The 14,090-nt window shown below is 45.6% G+C and overlaps 1 protein-coding gene across 6 annotated transcripts in view; it reads left to right on the top strand.

Annotated features, from left to right (window-relative positions):
- sgip1a (SH3GL interacting endocytic adaptor 1a) overlaps positions 1–14,090 on the top strand; it is a 282,072-nt gene that overhangs the window by 72,767 nt on the left and 195,215 nt on the right. The gene's annotated exons all lie outside the window — the stretch shown is intronic.

The raw sequence follows: 14,090 nt of genomic DNA, 5'->3' as shown, positions 1-14,090 counted from the left end.
GTTGCCATTTTCATTGCCTGGCATGCAGCTCAAGGGCACTGAAGTTGCTGGCCCAGTGCTCGGCTTGGCGCGGGGGGGGGGGGGGGGGGGGGGGGGGGGGGAGCAGTCCCCTCAGCGGGGTTGGGCTTCGTTGGGCAGGCTGAAGGGTTCCAGGTTGGGTGTCACCCCTGGGCCGGTGGGGGGGGGGGGGGGGGATCTGCGTCTGTGAGGCCTTCAAGCCACCTTTAAATATTGTGGATACTCACAATGGCGGCAACTACAGCTGCTGCCTGTCTGCCCTACCAAACACTTCCAGGTCAGAGCCCTGTTCATGGTTCTGCGCTGAAGGTCACTTTAACTCCCTTAACTGTAAGCAGCCTCTAGCTTTGTAGCTGAAGAGTATTTCTAATGAGGAATTGGTCTTGTTAGTTGTGAGAGCACTTCACAGCTGCGGGTTGTGTTTGCTGCTTGCTGGTGGCTGCAAATGCCTGGAGCCTGCTGTTGCTGTTTCCTTCCTTTTCCGTAGCCTGAAAGAAGGGGAATTCTTTCTCAGATTCCTGGCTCCTGTCTTTCTGCTCAAAGCGCACTCGCATTCCTCCTCTGAACGGGGTCTGCATCGGGGGTGTTTGATCTTGGGCAAACTGTGCCCGGGTGCAGGGGGATGGGTATAGCAGAGGGCAACAAGGGATGGGAATGCAGGCAGGCCAGCTGTGAAGATTAACATGACAGGGCTTCACCTATGGTGTTACATGTTTTAACAGTGAACATATGACAGTTCCGTTTCCCCTAGCTACAGATAGTGCACTCTCCGTCCAATACTGACTCGGTGATCCCCTCTCTTGATCTTTTGTGGTCTACTGCTACATTGAGGTGTGTACCCAGGATGCATGTCAGAGGTGGGGGCAGTCTGTTGCTTTCTACGCCCTGTGGTCTTTGATGCCCTTGGTGAGACATCCTCTGGAGGGCTTGGAGCTGAAGGGCCCCGGCTGACTTGCTGGTGTCACAGGCATCATCGTGTTCTGCCCTGTGCCCTTGAGATGTGTCAGGAAGGGGGGATTCAGAAGAACTCAGGACCGCCGTCGTCTCCTTGGTAGCAGGCCCCGGGTTGGCCTCCAGCGCTTCCTCCTCCCTTACAGTGCCCATAGGCCCTGTGGTCTCCATGAGACTTCTTACTCTTCCCACTTATTATGGGCTATCTTCTCCTGTGGGGTTAAAGAGAGGGCTTTGTGAACTGCGTGCTTGTTGGGTCGGGGGGGGGGGGGGGGGGGGTTATAGCAGGTGGCATATGTGGGCACTACACCTGGACATGAAGGGATTGTGCTGATGGGTGCCTGTGAGTCCTGAGAAGCAAGCATGAAGATCAAATGTAGGGAGGGTGTGGGGTATCAGCCAGTGATTAGTGGGGTGAAGTTGAGAGGTGAAGGGGGAACTGATGCCAGGAGACCGGTGGTACATTACGCTTGCAGCTTGGTGGCTGCAGTTGGTCTTCCGATATTGGACAGCGGTCCTCCTTGACATGCTGCCCATGCTGACAGCTGCTGCCACTGCTTCCCAGGTGATATTGGTGACCCTGCTGCTGATCCTCCGACCCCATCCAGGAACAGGCTGTCATGTCTCGCATCAACAGCGTCGGTAAACCTTTTGAGGTCACCTTCCCCAAAGCGAGGAGCAGGTCTGCACGCTGCCATGCTTGTGTGTTGACTGAGGTAAGTTGTGAGGGAAGGTTTAAAAGCAGCCCCCCCCTCCCCGGCAGCGAGGTGCTGAGGTGCAAGTCTGGCAAATCGGACGATGAGACAGCCAGTAAGCAAGAAGCCTGTGTGGGCTCATTTCCAGCACTTAAATACGGGCTGCAATCTTACCAACACGGCTGCCGAGAAACACCCCGCTAATTGCGCCTAAAATGACACTGTGAAATGTTCCGTTAAATTAGTGTTTCTCTTTACAGGATTTGTAGTGATATGCATCACTTTATATGCATAAGTGGTTAATGTAAATACACTACAACTAAGTAACCACTAGAGGGAGCTCCAGAGATGTGTGTGTGTGTGTATGTGTGCAGGACACAGACAGGCAGCTCAGATGTAACATAGTATAAGCGCTGGAGAGAGAACAAACTCATACAAATTAAAGCATCAACTTCAGCTGTAAGACAACGAGATTTATTCAGACACAAGGAATAATACATGGTACCAGGTGACTTCAGAACCCTTACTAGAAGGTTACACAAAATGCAGACAAAGCAAGATTGAAAACAGAAGAAAAGTTGTCCGTGGGGAGGCTTCGCTGAGTCGATGAAACTCGGAACTCCACCGGAGCTGAAAACAACCGGTAATCTAAGCCATAGATGGAAAATGTTTAAACAAATGTTCAAACTATATATCGTAGCTAATAAGTTGAACATGGCCTCAGAAAAAATGAAAATAGCACTTCTACTAGCAGGACTTGAAGCTAGAGAAATATATAACTGATTTAATTACTTGAAAGGGGAAGACAACAACAAATTATAAGTAATACTTTAAAAAAATTTGAAGATTACTGTAATATCAGTAACAATGCTGCTTTAAGACAGTCAATGCTCCGAGACCAAATTGCACGGGGGTTGAGTGATATGAAACTCAAGCAATCATTATCAGAACAGAAAGGTGTAACATTGGAAATCGCGATTGACAAGTGCAGATCGCAAGAAAGTTTTTAACAAGAGAAAAAAGCTGATAAAGTTCTTTTCCATGGGTCTGAAAAAGTTAAAATGGCGTTTGGGCACATTTTAAACTGCCAGGGGAACAAAAGACGCAAATCTGAGTCTGCGCATGCGCCGTTGGAAACAACCGTATTGGACGCAGATTGTTCTGCGCATGCGAAACCCACGCATGCGTAGCCAAAAGAAGATCGAACACCGTTTGGCCTTGCGCATGCGCAGTTGGACAAAAAGAGCGCACAATTCAAAGAGGGATCTGCGCATGCACAATCGATTCCTACACTTTACGTCATGAGTTTCATGACGTCAGATGACTCGAACCACGCCCACTTAAAGCAACACGGCCCGAAAATTAAAAATAAGAGTTTTAAAGGCACAAAACCAACAAATTTAACCTCAAAAGGCACAAAAATGTCTGAACTTCTACCAGCAGTTGAACATAACCTCCGCAGCACCCTGGAACAAGCAGTTTGCACCGCCCAAAGTGAAGAGCACAATGACAAATCCAAAACCAAAGAAGATGATTTATTCATTGAACATGAAGAGGACAATAACAGCTCCGAAACAAATAAAGATGATTTGTTTATCGAAAAATACTACTCCGACATACTACTCAGACATGGCTGAGTTGGTATATGATGATCAGAAAAGCATCAGCGCCGCGGTTGAAAAGCTCAACATGACACGCCTCATGGTAGATGAATCCAGTACCATGCTGTAATGGCAGATCATCGACACACTGGATGAGAGCAACCTGTCACATACCCAAGAAAAAAATGACGCCATACAGCGAGTACTGAACAACTCCGTTGAGAGAGCACATATCGACTCCACAGAGAGAACACTGCATGACTCCACACAGAGAGCGACGCAAGCCTCCACAGAGAGTTCATTGACAGACTCCAAAATGGAAGCAACTAAAGAGTCCAGAGCAAAATCCATGCATGAACAAGATCATGAAGGTCTATCAACCTTATCTGAGCAACCAGAAGCAGACTATGAAAGTTTACCAAGCTCTCATAATCAACAAGACGACAATCTACGTCTACTTGTGAGACGAAGAAATCACAATTCCCATACAAGATGTGCAAGATCACAGTGAGACTGACAGATCTCAGCTCGTCTGTACAAAAGAACTTGACAATCAAAGCGCCACCACTCATGAGCCTAGTGAGACTGCATCAATTGAACCCTCATCTACTCTAAACTACCCACAAGAAAATGAAATTTTGACTCCAGAAGAGGAGCACCAAGAAACCAAAGATAATTCAAATGAACCAGAAATGACTCCAGAAGAGGAGCAACAAGGAAGCAAAGAAGAGGACTCAAATCCACCACAAATGACTGATGTCAGCAAGATCAATGCAACATCAGATCATTCTCACAATCCACAAGAAGAAACACTCAATGAAACATCAGGAACCACAAAGGACACTGACACTAATACATTTGCTAATTACTCAAATTATCCACACCGAACAGTCATTAAGCGCAACAAGAACAACAAAAACTCCAAGCGCAACAACAAGGTACAACTCTGCACATGAAGGATAATGCAACAGCACACTCCAAAACAATGACAAGACTTCAAACACACCATGGCATGACAACGAATCTCACAAATTCACATTTGCCCCGGAACAAACAAGCGCACTAGCTTTGAAGGCAGATGACACAGTAAATGGATACCACAAGCACAGAAAAAAGTCCACGTCAGTCAACATCAGTGGTTCAACCATTCGAACACCTTGGTGATGATTTGTTGCTAACTTAAAAGCAAGAACACTGACAATATTCACAAAGAAATTACAATATCAACATCACCACGTCAACAACAGGAAAAAAAAACTCAACCGAACAAATTCACAGGGCGGGACTCTCCGACCCCCCGCCGGGTCAGAGAATCGCCGGGGGGAGGGCGGCGTGAATCCCACGGCCGCCGAATTCTCCGGCACCAGAGATTTGGCGGGGAGGGAATTGCGCCGCGGAGCGGTCGGCGGCCGCTCATAGCGGCCCCCCCTGGCAATTCTCCGACCCGCGATGGGCCGAAGTCCCACTGGTTCTATGCCAGTCCCGCCGGCGTAGATCAGACTAGGTATCTACCGGCGGGACCTGGCGGCGTGGGAGGGGTCCGGGGGGGCGGGGCGATCTGGCCTCGGGGGAGGGTGCCCGCACGGTGGCCTGGCCCGTGATCGGGGCCCACCGATCCGCGGGCGGGCCTGTGCCGTAGGGGCACTCTTTTCCTACGCATCGGTGGTATCAACGTCTGTGATGGCTGACGCGTAGGTGAACCCCCCCCCCCCCCCGCGCATGCGCGGGGATGACGTCAGCAGCCACTGACCCTCCTGCACATGTGCGGACCCGCGCCGGCTGGGGGAGACCCTTCGGCCCTGGCTGGCATGGTGCCAAAGGCCTTCCACACCAGCCGGCGGGGCGCAAACCACTCCGGCGCCGGCCTGGCCCCTGAAGGTGCGGAGGATTCCGCACCTTTGGCGCGGGCCGACGCTGGAGTGGTTCACGCCACTCCGTCCCTCCGGGACCCCCTGCCCCGTCGAGTACGAGAGAATCCTGTTGATAAAGTTGGACTCATAAATATTAATTGGCTTTGTATAATAATCAATATCATCACAACTTGTACATAATCATCATTTATCTACCTGTTTGGTATAATTTTCTTCGACAAAGTACAGAAAACATGTAAAAAGAACAAAGGGGAATGTATTGATATGCATCACTGTATATACACAAGGGGCAGGAAGTCAAGACACTTCACAGGAATGGCAGCTGGTGAGCAGGATACAGACAGGCAGCTCAGATGTAACATAGTATAAGAACTGGAGAGAGAACGAACTCATACAAATAAAGCATCTACTTCAACTGTAAGAGTACGCACTTTATTCAGACACGAGGAATAATACAGGATCCACTTTGAGCAAGCCTAGTTTTGTGCAGCATAGTAATGTCCACATTGAACCCTGTATGTTCTTTGTCAATCGCAGTTGTCTTGCATCATCAACCTGCAGAAGGTTGTTGATAAAGCCAGGACATGGTCCTTGCATTTCAGGCTGCAATGTGAAAGACTGATATCTTTGCTGAGATTATTTTACCGGGTGCAGATTAGCAACCAACTTGTGGAGAGATGACTCTTTAAGCTCCAAGAACCCATTGAAGCAAGTAGGTTGATGATGATAATTTATTTATATGCTGTTCGTAACTATCGAATATAAATTCTTATTTACCCTACCTCTTTTAGCTTTAACATGAAGTGGCTTGCTGACAAAGTATTGCGAGTCACGTTCTTTCAGGATCAAGAATTTAATGCAGTTGAAACAGCAGTGATAAGTTGGCACATTCACACACAACTGATGAGCAGAGGATTAGTATATTTAAAGCTGGTAGACACACTTTCTTAGTAGTAAACAACCTTGTCAGTGCTGTCATTGAGAGCTAGAAAGAGAATTAGTTCAACACATGACTTAAGGTCAAAGAGAAGATAGGATAAAATAAAGAGTTATTGACACTAATCTTTGGTTTTATTAACTGTCGACTGTAGGAGTATGGTTGTAGGGCATGTAATGGAGTTAAAGGAAAACAGAATTAATGAGTCATGATTTTAACAAAGTGAGAACTAGCAAGCAGGGAATGTAGGTAATTTTGGAACTTGAGAAATAAGTGGGGAAAGTTCACAGGGGAGTAATGCTGCAGGTAATATGAACAAGCTATAGCGATCATATGTTCTCTGTTAATCGATTAATCCCTTCTGCAGTGTTAAATAGAAATATTTCAGTATTTGGTGAAGTAATTACACCAATATTTGTTTTCTTTTTAATACCCGATAGCAGATTAATGGAATTATAGAAAATAGCCTACAGTGCTCAGCAAAGGTTTATTTCAACAAAAAGGAAGGACGGAAGAAAGAGGGAAAATCGACCGTGGATACTAAGGAAATAAGGGAGAGTATCAAATTGAAGGAAAAAGCATATAAAGTGGCAAAGATTGCTGGGAGATTAGAGGACTGGGAAATCTTTAGGGGGCAACAGAAAGCTACTAAAAAAGCTATAAAGAAGAGTAAGATAGAGTATGAGAGTAAACTTGCTCAGAATATAAAAACAGACAGTAAAAGTTTTTACAAATATATAAGACAAAAAAGAGTGGCTAAGGTAAATATTGGTCCTTTAGAGGATGAGAAGGGAGTTTTAATAATGGGAAATGAGGAAATGGCTGAGGAACTGAACAGGTTTTTTGGGTCGGTCTTCACAGTGGAAGACACAAATAACATGCCAGCGACTGATAGAAATGAGGCTATGACAGGTGAGGACCTTGAGAGGATTGTTATCACTAAGGAGGGAGTGATGGGCAAGCTAATGGGGCTAAAGGTAGACAAGTCTCCTGGCCCTGATGGAATGCATTCCAGAGTGCTAAAAGAGATGGCTAGGGAAATTGCAGATGCACTAGTGATAATTTACCGAAATTCACTAGACTCTGGGGTGGTCCCGGTGGATTGGAAATTAGCAAACGTGACGCTACTGTTTAAAAAAGGAGGTAGGCAGAAAGCAGGAAATTATAGGCCAGTGAGCTTAACTTCGGTAGTAGGGAAGATGCTGGAATCTGTCATCAAGGAAAAAATTGCGAGACATCTGGATAGAAATTGTCCCATTGGGCAGACAGACGCAGCATGGGTTCGTAAAGGGCAGGTCATGCCTAACTAATTTAGTGGAATTTTTTGAGGACATTACCAGTGCAGTAGATAACAGGGAGCCGATGGGTGTGGTATATCTGGATTTCCAGAAAGCCTTTGGTAAGGTGCCACACAAAAGGTTGCTGCATAAGATAAAGATGCATGGCATTAAGGGTAAAGTAGTAGCATGGATAGAGGATTGGTTAATTAATAGAAAGCAAAGAGTTGGGATAAATGGGTGTTTCTCTGGTTGGCAATCAGTAGCTAGTGGTGTCCCTCAGGGATCCGTGTTGGGCCCACAATTGTTCACAATTTACATAGATGATTTGGAGTTGGGGACCAAGTGCAATGTGTCCAAGTTTGCAGATGACACTAAGATGAGTGGTAAAGCGAAAAGTGCAGAGGATACTGGAAGTCTGCAGAGGGATTTGGATAGGTTAAGTGAATGGGCTCGGGTCTGGCAGATGGAATACAATGTTGACAAATGTGAGGTTATCCATTTTGGTAGGAATAACAGCAAACGGGATTATTATTTAAACGATAAAATATTAAAGCATGCCGCTGTTCAGAGAGACATGGGTGTGCTAGTGCATGAGTCACAGAAGGTTGGTTTACAAGTGCAACAGGTGATTAAGAAGGCAAATGGAATTTTGTCCTTCATTGCTAGAGGGATGGAGTTTAAGACTAGGGAGGTTATGTTGCAATTGTATAAGGTGTTAGTGCGGCCACACCTGGAGTATTGTGTTCAGTTTTGGTCTTACTTGAGAAAGGACGTACTGGCGCTGGAGGGTGTGCAGAGGAGATTCACTAGGTTAATCCCAGAGCTGAAGGGGTTGGATTATGAGGAGAGGTTGAGTAGATTGGGACTGTACTCGTTGGAATTTAGAAGGATGAGGGGAGATCTTATAGAAACATTTAAAATTATGAAGGGAATAGATAGGATAGATGCGGGCAGGTTGTTTCCACTGGCGGGTGACAGCAGAACTAGGGGACATAGCCTCAAAATAAGGGGAAGTAGATTTAGGACTGAGTTTAGGAGGAACTTCTTCACCCAAAGGGTTGTGAATCTATGGAATTCCTTGCCCAGTGAAGCAGTTGAGGCTCCTTCATTACATGTTTTTAAGGTAAAGATAGATAGTTTTTTGAAGAATAAAGGGATTAAGGGTTATGGTGTTCGGGCCGGAAAGTGGAGCTGAGTCCACAAAAGATCAGCCATGATCTAATTGAATGGCGGAGCAGGCTCGAGGGGCCAGATGGCCTACTCCTGCTCCTAGTTCTTATGTTCTTATTAGATCAAAGTAGGAAAGGTTAGCACTATCGGGTCACCATTTGATTTCTTTTCAGGTGTTCCTCATGCTGATTTATTTTTCCTCAAACCTGTATCCCTGTTCTGTAACTATATCCCAATTCTCTTCCACTCGTGTGTCATTGAGGGTAATATTAAACCCTGTGTATGCCTCATACAAGTTTTTCCTCACTGTTACATATCCTTTTCCCTGTTATTTTCTCTCTTGACTTGTTTATTAATTTTCCTATCGTTCATTTATTTTTCTCTCGACTCATTTACCGCCTCTTTTTCCGACCTGTCTCTCTCTGTCTACCCATTCTTTCTCGATGCCCCCATTATTCCTTTTAATCTATTTTGCACTGTTCATGATTTCGACTCATTTCATTTCTGAGTTTATGCTGGAGGTCCCATGTTTATTTCCCTCCCTCTCCCTTCTCTAGAAATAGAGAACTTCTATTCCGATTACAATTGCTTTATGACTTGTGTGCTTCTCCATACATGCCAGTGCTACGAACCATCTCATTAAGATGCCCACTGACCTGTCTAAGTGAGATTAGTGACCCTCCGTGCAGTCATTAAATCCTTCCCTTGCATTTGACAGTTAGCATTGTCCAAATGAGTCACAGCCAGCCTTCACTGCTTTTTGGATTTTTGAACTCAAAGTATCCATGACAACAATGTTGAGTATTCCTGAGACTTCTGTATTGTTTCAATAATGGCTTGCTTTAAAAAGATTGCCACTGGTCTTGAACACTGCTAAATGTTAGATTGAAGTACAGGCTGATTTGTTCACCCATCTCTTGCATTATTATGCATGTGGAATCATTATGTATTGTAACACCTTCTACTGGAAAATGGTGCTTCAAGGATCCGTACCCCAGTGCAGCTCATAAAGGGCATTCAATATACATGGCCTTTGCATTGTAGTTGCTGCCCTCAGAACCTTTTTCTAAATCTCAACTTCAGTGACCTATGCTTCACGCAACCCTACCTATTCTCCTCTCTAAATACTGATAGGACAGTGTCTGTATCTGGGATATTGCTTTCTCCAAGGGTGGGCAATGACAATTGTGTGTTGGAAGTTCCTCTATGGTTAAGCACTGGGTTCTCTGCTCTGCCAGAGAGTGGATATGACCCCTTATTAATTCCTCAGAACATGTATCCCTTTGCGTATTGTAATTTTAGCGAAGGAACGCGTTTGCGCAGTTTATATGAATGTGCTAGTAATACATGATGCAAAATATAAAACAAATGTTTAATTTGGTACATACTGGTTGGTCCACGTTCCCTTCCAATTTCTGAAAAATGCCTTTAAGAGGCATCTCCTGTATTAATTCCACAATTGTTGTCTTTGCGTGTGAAGAAATACCACATTCCGGCTAAATGTAATTAACATAACCTACAGGGGTTGGGCCAACTTCCGTACGTACAGCGACAATGCACAGTTCCACCTCTCTTGAGCTCCCACGCTTCTGTGCTCAAACACTGCTGATATCCAACCCTCGATAAGCTGCAAATTACACCTCACCAAGGCTTCTTCATCAAACATCTTTCAAATCTGTGACCTCCACCACCCTGAGGAATATCATTACCTTCAAGTTCCCCTGGAAAGAATGCACTTTACTGACATACCCATATATCACCAGCTCTGCATTGTTGCTGGGTCAAAATCCTGGCACTCCCGACCTAATAACATTGTTGGACCAATTTCACCACATGAACTGCAGTGATTCAAGAAAAAGACCCATCACCACCTTCTTCAAGGCATTTAGGGACGGGCGATAGCTGAAGGTTTTGACAGCAACACTTACGTCCCAAAATTTAAAAAAATCCTGAACTTAAGTATTGGGAAAATTGAAACCATCACATGGCACCGATTTCATCCATTCCCTAACAATTTGCCAAGGCTGAATCCGACTGATCAAAATCTTGGCATTCTGTTCAACCCTGAGCTGAATTTCTGACCATGTATTTTCCACCATATTTTATTTCAGTAATGCCACCTGTCTCTGGACTGGTCTTCGTCTGTTACTGTGGAAACACTTACTGGGCAGCACAACGCAGTGGTTAGCATTACTGCCTCATGACGCCGAGGTCCCAAGTTCGATCCCAGCTCTGGGTCGCTGCCAGTGTGGAGTCTGCACATTCTCCCCGTGTTGCGTTGGTTTCACCCCTACAACCCAAAGATATGCAGTGTAGGTAGATTGGCCACGCTAAATTGCCCCTTAATTGAAAAAAAATGAATTGGGTACTCTAAAAATTTTTTTTAAAGAAACACTTATTGATGGCTTTGTCAGATATGGCTATTACAATATCCTGCTGCGTGGTTCCTCACCTCTATCACCCCGCCTCCATCTATCCTCGATGAACAAGCCAATCCAAACCGTTGCTGCTCGTATCCATATATCCCATTCTGCAAAAAGTTCCATTCATTCCTCAACTTGCTTCTTGCTAACCTACACTGGCTCTGAATCCTTCAAAAAAACAAAACTCAAACATAATATAATATTTTTTACGTAAAATCACTTCAATGATTTGAGCAATGATACTCCCTAGTGTAACTTCCTCACAGCCTTCCTCATACAGCCTGTTACTCTGACTCAGGTCTTTTATGCCCCCTCTTTTCCTCATTATTTCTGGTCTAAAACTGTCTGGGACGCCTTAAACTCTCTGCCACTACAATTCATCCTCTTTGAGGCTGTTTCTGAAAAGCTGCCTCTTTAATAAAAGCATTTGGTAACTCCTGTTGATGTCTCCTTTTTATCTTCATGCAGACCTCTTTGAATACCTCTTTGTATCGTTTATATCTCTTTGAATCACATTTGAATATTGTTTGCTTTGTTAAAGGCATTTTTACATCACGTTAACAATTCTATGAGAATAGAAATGTTTTTCTTGCATGTACGTAATAGTAAATCCAACTTCATTTTAAGATAGTGATATTTTTGCCATCTGTTTAGCATCTCCTCCCTGTTATACTTGAGTCAATTGAGGATGCTGTGTGCTGCGATGCCACATTCTACTGCAGGTAATGGTTCACTCTCGCCCACTGACCCAACTAAGTATTTAATAATTCATTACCCCGTTCAAAATTCTAGCTAGTTAGACTTTCATATCTGATGAATCTCTGCGTCTATTCGGAACCCTGGATATCCGTTATCCCTTTTCAGTTCCTAAATAACAGAGATCAAGGGCAGAATTCTCCGACCCCCCGCAGGGTCGGGGAATCGCCCGGGGCCGGCGTAAATCCCGCCCCCACCGTGGCTGGAATTCTCCACCACCTGGGAATCGGCGGGAGCGGGAATCGCGCCCTGATGATCGGCGTGCCCCCGCGGCGATTCCCCGGCCGCGATGGGCCGAAGTCCCGCCGCTGTCTGGCCACTCCTGCCGACGTGGTTTAAACCACCTCTGTGTCGGCGGGATTGGCGCCGCGAGCGGGGTCCTGGGGGGAGCGTGGGGTGATCAGACCCCGGGGGGTGCCCCCACGATGGCCTGGCCTGTGATCGGGGCCCACCGATCGGCAGGCGGGCCAGTGCCTTGGGGGAACACTTTTTCTTCCGCTACGGCCTCCACCATGGCGGAGGCGGAAGAGACTGCCTCCACCGCGCATGCGCCAGTGGTGACGTCAGCGGCCGCTGATGCTCTGGGGCATGCGCGGACTCACGCCGACCGGCGAAGGCCTTTCGGCCAGCCCCGACGCCGATCGGCGTAGCGCCAAAGGCCATTGGCGCTGGTTTTAGCGCCAGTCGGCGGAGCGGGAGCCACTCCGGCGCGGGCTTAGTCCCTAAAGGTACGGAATTCTCCGCACCTTTAGGGAGGCCCGATGCCGGAGTGGTTGGCGCCACTCCGCTACGCTGGGACCCCCCGCCCCCGCCGGGGACGGGAGAGTTTCGCCCCAAGTCTGTGCTTTTTGGCAAAGTCCACTAGTACTTTATTTTTCAGCTGTGCCACTGGTAACTTTATTTTCAATACAACATATAGGAAGTTCCGACTAGCCCTGCAGCAAGCCATTCAAATTGATTGTCTTTAGCGAAAACAGTGGTTGAGTTTTCATTTGATTACAGATCGTGGTAATTCTTCAAATCATAATACACAGTATAAAATAACTACGTGATTTAAACAAAAGAATGATGGTGATTAGCAAAAGCAAGCAGCAAAGGCATAGGTTTCAGAAATATAGATAGAGTGATTCTGGTTCCTGGTAAGTGATTCTTAAGGAGATTATTATCTTAAGGTCTGGCCTTTTTACTTCTGATTGGCTTTAACTAATTTATAATTAGTTATAGCCTCACGGTAGCATGGTGGTTAGCATCAATGCTTCACAGCTCCAGGGTCCCAGGTTCGATTCCCGGCTGGGTCACTGTCTGTGTGGAGTCTGCACGTCCTCCCCGTGTGTGCGTGGGTTTCCTCCGGGTGCTCCGGTTTCCTCCCACAGTCCAAAGATGTGCGGGTTAGGTGGATTGGCCATGCTAAATTGCCCGTAGTGTAAGGTTAATGGGGGGGATTGTTGGGATACGGGTTACGTGGGTTTAAGTAGGGTGATCATTGTTCGGCACAACATCGAGGGCCGAAGGGCCTGTTCTGTGCTGTACTGTTCTATGTTCTATGTTCTATAATTCACTCAATCCGGCCAAACTGTCTGTCTATCAATTTTAAGAACTGTATGTATTTGAATATCTTGGTTCCACTTTCCCATACCATTGTTTGCCAATTTTCCAAATTATCCACACCTGTATCTATCATTAAATAGAAAAACACAGTTTTCGCTAAGAAATTATATCTCTAGACTGGCTGTTTCCGTAGAAACGGGACTACTCGTACTGGACAGCCGCCCAGTTTTTAAAAAAATCATACAATGGAGCCTTTTAACTAGTTGACGTCAATGACCTCGCAGTCTCGAGTGGCTTGCAAAATGTGAAACCTTAAGAAAAATTAGAGAGTATTATCTGGATTAACCCTTAGTGGGCTCCCAGCTATTTGTTGCACTGAAGTAATGCTTAATATGATTATCGTTAATTATTCTGAATGAGTTCTCAATGAAACCTCTATCATCTCTCCTTAATCTCATGGTTATAGTTGATTAGAAAAGTCAATTTCTATCAATATCTTAAAGTATTTTTTTACATTGGATTACATGGTATGTATGGCACAGAAGCAGGCCACACAGCCCAACCCATTTGCCGTTACTTTACACTCAAACCACCACTGATCTTTCTTCATTCAAGCCATCTATTATAACCATCTATTCCCTTCTTTCTCAGTTGCTAATCTAACTTCCCCTTAAATGCACCTATATTATTTACTTCAATTATTCCCTGTGGTTGGCAAGTTCCACGCTCTCACTACTCTTTGGGTAAAGAAGTTTCTTCTGAATTCCCTGTTGGATTTCTTGGTGACCTTCTTGCATACTGGTGGCCTTGTCCTTGTGAAGCTTCCCTGAGCCCCCTCCA

Source organism: Scyliorhinus canicula, chromosome 4 (assembly GCF_902713615.1).
Source record: "Scyliorhinus canicula chromosome 4, sScyCan1.1, whole genome shotgun sequence".
In the NCBI taxonomy this organism is placed as follows: Eukaryota; Metazoa; Chordata; class Chondrichthyes; order Carcharhiniformes; family Scyliorhinidae; genus Scyliorhinus; species Scyliorhinus canicula.
The sequence above is the reverse complement of the archived record's forward strand: the minus strand, read 5'-3'. Positions and strand labels throughout refer to the sequence as shown.